The following is a 6,350-nucleotide window of genomic DNA, read 5'->3' as shown; positions in this document are numbered from 1 at the left end:
CAAGGAGGATGGAGAAGGGAAGTCCTGCAGGGCAGGAGGTTGGTAAAGTGGGTGGGGGTTCGCTAAGGAGGTGTCACTGCCTCTCGGTTCTGCCTTTGGAGCCACAGAGGCTTCTCCATGGGGGCAGGCAGAGCTGTGGGGCTCAGCCCCCTCACTGGGGTTGTGTTTCCTTCCAGAGACTGCCTGGAGATGGATGTGCAGGGCCTGGGAGTCTAGCTCTAAAGGGTCTGCAACACTCAGCGCTGTCTCTCAAACAAGCCTGAGAATTGCTGCTGGCAAAAGGGAAAAAGGGGCACCAGGAAGGCCCAGAGGAGGGGAGGCAGAGCTGTGGATCACATCAGAGAGGTCTCTGCTTACACACTTCTGTGACTCCCCATCCTTTCTGTGACACTGCCGTGCTGTGTTTAGGGTTACAGCAACTGAGAGGAGACAGGAGAGGAAATCTCCAGCCCACAGGTTGACATTGCCACCAGCATCTGATGAGGACAAGAAGAAGAAAGGGAAGAACGAGCCAGGTTGGGAGAGATTCCCTTACACTGAGCCTCTGCCCACTGCTGATGCTTCTGCATTAACCTAGAGCTTTCTGCTGGGAGATGTTCAGCAGGAGCCACAAAAAGAAAATGACTCAAGGGCAATAAAGAGGGAGAGCTAGAAAAGGCTGAAGAGCACTTTATAGGCTGAGCTTTTGGGTTCTACCAGTGAGCAACATTTGCTGGGGCTGCAGAAGGTTTGAATTCAGCCTCTCAGTTGATCTTTGTATTTCCCTCAGCGACACATGACAAGAGGGAGCAGATGTAAGCCTTGAGACTGGGCTGGGAAAGAAGCTCAGCCTCTTTTTTATCTTTCACCAGTCACATTTATGCTCAGCAGAAAAAAAAAACACCAGCCAAACCCACCCTTGCCTTGGGAGCCATCATCACCCCCAGAGAAACAGAGCAGCTTTACTCAGAAGAGACAAGCACTGGAGGAGGCAGAATCAGCTAAAAGCTTGGGAGAGATCAACCATGGAGGGTGCTACAGACACCCAGATGTAGATTACAAATCCACACAGGGCAAATCAAGAGGCCTGACTGACCCTTTCAAAATGTCCTGTCTGTGTTAATTAATGTCCTGGGGATAATTGTGCTACTCTGCTCGATGCTGGTGGAATTTAACCTCCTTTTTTTTTGTTGGTTTTTTTTTTTTTTTTTTAATCCATCAAGAAAAATTAAGACAAACCAAGAGAGAGTCCTGAGCGTAGAAGGGATGAGATTCAGGAATTGTGACCTGTTGGTACCAGATTTTCTGAATGTAGGAAGGAAAAAGGTAAAGGTGGAGGACACAAGCACAGCTTTTTAAGTGGAAGATGGTTGGAAAAGGATTGGTGATCCTGCAGCTGGGCTTTGCTGTAGAAGGGGAAGTCAGGATGCTGTTACCATGGGATGGCAGAGAACTTGGGGCAGGTGGGATTGGTGGAATCCACAACACTGTAATCCACAAATTCCTGTAGGATCTGACCAATCTGAAGAGAAATGCCACTGAAGAGCTGAAGCTGGGCAGTGCCCCCCTGGCAGAGACCAGCTGCCAGCTGAGGGAGGAAATCCAGCAAAGAGAGCACTGAGAGAGAACCAGGAGCCTGCTGCAGCAGTGTGAGGTGGTTCAGGTGGGGCTTTGGGGTTCACCAACACAGCCAGTCCAGCAGAATGCTGAATTCCCATTACACACAGAATCCCAGCCCGGTGGGGTTGGAAGGGAGCTCTGGAGCTCACCCAGTCCAACCCCCTGCTCCAGCAGGGCACCCACAGCAGCTTGCCCAGGAGCACAATGCCCAGGGGGAGTTGGAAGCTCTCCAGAGAAGGAGACTCCACAGCCTCTCTGGGCAGCCTGCTGCAGGGCTCTGCACCCTCACACCAAAGAAGTTTCTCCTCATGGATCCTCCTGGCTTCCACTTTGTGCCCATTGCCCCTTGTGCTGTCCCTGGGCACCACTGAGCAGAGCCTGGCCCCAGCCTCTTGTTCCCCACAGCTCCTTTAGCTCTTGCTGAGCACTGATCAGATCCCCTCTGGGGCTGCTCTTCTCCAGGCTCTCAGCCCCAGGGCTCTCAGCCTTTGCTCCTCACAGAGCTGCTCCAGGCCCCTCAGCAGCTTTGGAGCCTCTGCTGGACTCTCTCCAGCAGTTCCCTGTCTCTCTTGACCTGAGGAGTCCAGAACTGGACCCAGTACTCCAACTATGGCCTCAGCAGGACAGAGTAGAGGGTGAGGATAACCTCCCTTGCCCTGCTGGCCACATTCTTCTTCATGCACCAAGCCTGACTGGAGCATCCCCAGTTCTGGGGCAGCTCTCTGATGTCTAAAGGTCCTGTGAGATGCTCGTTTTGCACACATGTATTAAATCTCCCCTGATTGTGTCCCAAACAATAGTTAGCCTCCCCTTTAACAGCCCAAACCCCTCTCTCCATGCTGTCCTTGGCTCCAGCAGCTCCTGAATTACATTTTTGGAAGCTCCCATGCTCAAGCTGGAACCAGCCACAGCCCCAGGTTCTTCTGTGCCCCCAACACAAGCGAGAGGCAGGTCAGGGGTGGTGCTAGGGATGTCCCTGAGATCTGTGGAGCAAGCAGTGAGTGGATTTCTCTCTGTGCAAGGGGTGAAGGTGCTGGTGCAGACCTGGAATCACAACCAGCTGGATGCAGCAAGGGCAGAGCTCCAGGAAATGGAAAAAAAAAAAACAATGGAAAAGAATCTGGGAAGTGAGTTGCTCACATGGCTGTGACATGCAGTGGCAGGGCCCTGCTTGCTTTGCTTTGCATCTCGCTGGGGTAAGGACACTCTGTTGATCTTAGAAATGTCAAACAATTCCATTGCTGAAAATGGATCCCCTGGGCTCTCTGGGGATCATCTTCCTCTGGAAGGAGAGAGAGAGTCCAGTGACACCCAGCAGCCCGGGCTGGGGGTGGGAAGGATCATTCCCAGTGGGTCAGGAATCTGGCCAAGGTGGTCTGGCTAGGGGTGACTGTTCCCAGTTGCCTCAGTGTGTAGTCTCCATAGATGAAGATCTACAAAGTCAAGTGCAAGGTCCTGCCCCTGGGGCGAGGCAATCTCAGGCACAGATCCAGGCTGGGGGAGGAGGGGCTGGAGGGCAGCCCTGTGGAGAAGGACTTGGGGGTGCTGGTGGGTGGAAAGCTGGACATGAGCTGGCAGTGTGCACTCCCAGCCCAGAGCCAGACTGTCCTGGGCTGATCCAGGGTTTCATGGTCTTGTCCAAGCTGAAGCCATGACCCTGATACTGCTCCTTGCTCACATCTCTCCAGAGGACATCATGGAGGACATCTCCTGATGTGTCCTGAGGACATCATGGAATCATAAAGGTTGGAAGAGGCCTTCCAGATCAGCTCAGCCCAGCAGTGCTTTGCTTCCCAGCTCACCCTTCATGGTCTGCCCCAGCCACTAAGCTGGTGACTGAAGAAATCAGCTCCAAGCCTGAGCTCTGCTCCAGAGCCCTGCCTGAGAAGTATGGAGTGGTTTGGGTTGGAAGAGACCTTTAAGGTCATCAAGCACTGCCAGGGCACCACTAAACCATGGCCCTCAGCACCACATCTCCATGGCTTTGAAACCCCTCCAGGGATGGGGACTCTACCACTGTCCTGGGCCAGGGCACAGGACAACACTTTGGGGAAAGAAATTGTTCCTCTTGTCCAACCTAAACCTCTCCTAGGGCAACCTGAGGCCATTTCCTCTTGTCCTACCCCTTGTTAGAATCCCTTGGGATCAGCAGGCAACAGGAGGGGCTGGATCTCCCACCCCATGCCTGGGTTTGAGCTGGATCCCCCCAGGTAGAGCTGCAGAGGCAGGAGGAGAAGGAGGAGAAAAGAGCCTGGACTGTGTCAGGAGGCAGTGGGGGGAGGCCAGTGGCTGCCTGGTGGATTCGTGCAGCATTGCTTCTCTTTGTCTTTTTTTTTCTTTTTTTCTTCTGATTAAAAAAAAAAAAGATAAAAAAGGGAATTAATTAGCCTGGGCAGCTGGTGGGGCCAGGGTTACCGAGGGTGGCTGGGAGGAGAGTTATAAATAGCAGGAAGGCCCAAGTGGAAAGTTTCTGTAACATCACAAGTCAGGCATTTGGTGCTTGCCCGCCCTGACAGGCAGCAGCCTGTGCCAGGGGCCCCTGTGCCATCCCCTGGCCCTTTCCCACTGCCCTCACTGCCACTTCTCACACAGCTCCAACACTCCTCTGGGCTTCCTCATTAACCCTTTGGTTCCAGACACTGGATTTGCCTCTTGAATGAGCAAAATCAGACTCAAAGTCTGCTCAGCCTGGGTGTGTAGGTCTGGGAGAAGCAGGACAGGCATTGTGCCCCTGTGCTGGGCAAATCCTGGGGTCAGGTTTGGGACCTTCACTCCAAGAAGAACACTGAGGGGCTGGAGCAGGTCCAGAGTAGGGAGATGAAGCTGGGGAAGGGTCTGGAGGACAGGGCTGGGGAGGAACAGCTGAGGGAGCTGGGGGTGTTCAGCCTGGAGAAGAGGAGGCTGAGGGGAGACCTTCTGGCTCTGTACAGCTCCCTGAAAGGAGGCTGGAGCCAGGTGGGGGTTGGTCTCTTCTCCCGAGGGACAGGACAAGAGGAAATGGCCTCAAGTTGCCCCAAGGTGCATTTAGATTGGACATGAGAAGAAAATTCTTCACTGAGAGGGTTCTCAAAGACTGGAATGGGCTCCCCAGGGAGGTGATTGAATCTCTATCCCTGGAGCTGTTTAAAAGGCATAGAGATGTGGTGCTGAGGGCCATGGTTCAGCACCAGACTTGGCAGAGTTAGAGAAGGGCTGGACTGGATGAGCTTTTCCAAACAAAATGATTCTGGTTCTGACTCTGGGGTTCTTGCTGACCCTCCTTGGGCACAGAGCCCATCAGAGCTGTGCCCTCTGTGTGTCCATTCCCACCTGCACTTCAGTTCCCCCTCATTAAAACCTCATTTTTGCTTCAAGGGCTTCCACCAGCAGCCTCCAGCCCTGCATGGGGCCACTCTGGACATACAGTTTGTCCTGGCCTGAGATGGAGATGAATGAGCAGGGCCCTGAGCAAGCCCAACTCCCTGTGAGAAAGCAGATGTGCCTGCCTGCTCCTGCCTGCTCCTGCCTGCTCCTGTCTGCTCCTGCCTGCTCTTAACCAGGCCTTCTTGGCTTCTGTCTGCCTTTCAGGACTCACTGATGTGGGCTAATTTCATTCCTTCTCCCTCTGAAGGATTATCTCTGGCTTGGCCCAGGCTGCCCAGGGCAGTGGTGGAGTCCCCATCCCTGGAGGGGTTTCAAAGCCATGGAGACGTGGTGCTGAGGGCCATGGCAGTGCTGGGCTAAGGGTTGGACTCAACGATCTCCAAGGTCTCTTCCAACCAAAGCTCTGCTGTGATTCTCAGACAGGGCCCTGAAGGGCTGAGGCTTGGAGCTGATTTCTTCTGTCACCTGTTTAGTAGCTGGGACAGACCATGAGGGGTGAGCTGGGAAGCAAAGCTGTGCTGGGCTGAGCCAGAGGTGGGACTGGGCTCAACTGGGGCAACCCTCAATTGGTTTGAAAAAGTTTCCCCTGCTCCCCCAGCAGCTTGCTTTGTCCTGTGTCCTACAACAAGTTGGGTCCTCCCCACTAAATGCCAGTCTCAGACCCTGGGGACGTGGAGAAACCAGCACAGCTAACACCAGCTGGCTTCCCCCCACCTCCAGCTGCTGGGGGAGGTGGGATTGGACATGGCCAAGCAGTCCCCAAACTCCCACCCTAACCACGCAGAAGCTTCTCCTCCTCCTCACACCAATCCAGCCAAAACTTCTTCCTGTTCTTTGCTTTGCCCCTCCTAAGCCTCCTCTCTCTCTCTCTCTCTCTCTCTCAGGTGCTGACAGGATATGGAGGTGTTTTCAGTGTCCCCACCAAGGGGACTTTGCTCATCTGAGCCTTGCCACAGAGTGTCCTCTTGGTGTCACCACATCCTCTCCATTCCATCACACCCCCTTCGTGCCATCATGTCTGCTCCATGCCATCGTGTTCTCTTCGTGCCCTCACACCCCCTTCGTGCCATCCTAGTAACACAGGAGGAGCTGATGCCAAGAGTAGCTTCCCTATCCCTCTGAGGGGTGTCCTGGGACTGGCCCTGCTGCTTTGGGGTTCTTCCAGTCCTTCCCAGTGTGGGTTAGACTGGGGATGGGGCCAGACTGCTGCCAGTGTTTGGGACGTTTGCTGACAGTGGTGCCAACGAACAAGTTCAAATAAAAACAGTTCCTGTCCTCACCCGTGCCAGGCAAGCTTCAGGCCGTGCTTTCCATCACCAGCTCTTGGTGACAGTGCTGTGGCCTCTGCCAAGCTGGGCATCGAGCTCCCGGCAAAGCACAGCCCTGCT

The sequence above is a fragment of the Indicator indicator genome, chromosome 24, assembly GCF_027791375.1.
Source record: "Indicator indicator isolate 239-I01 chromosome 24, UM_Iind_1.1, whole genome shotgun sequence".
In the NCBI taxonomy this organism is placed as follows: domain Eukaryota; kingdom Metazoa; phylum Chordata; class Aves; order Piciformes; family Indicatoridae; genus Indicator; species Indicator indicator.
The sequence above is the reverse complement of the archived record's forward strand: the minus strand, read 5'-3'. Positions refer to the sequence as shown.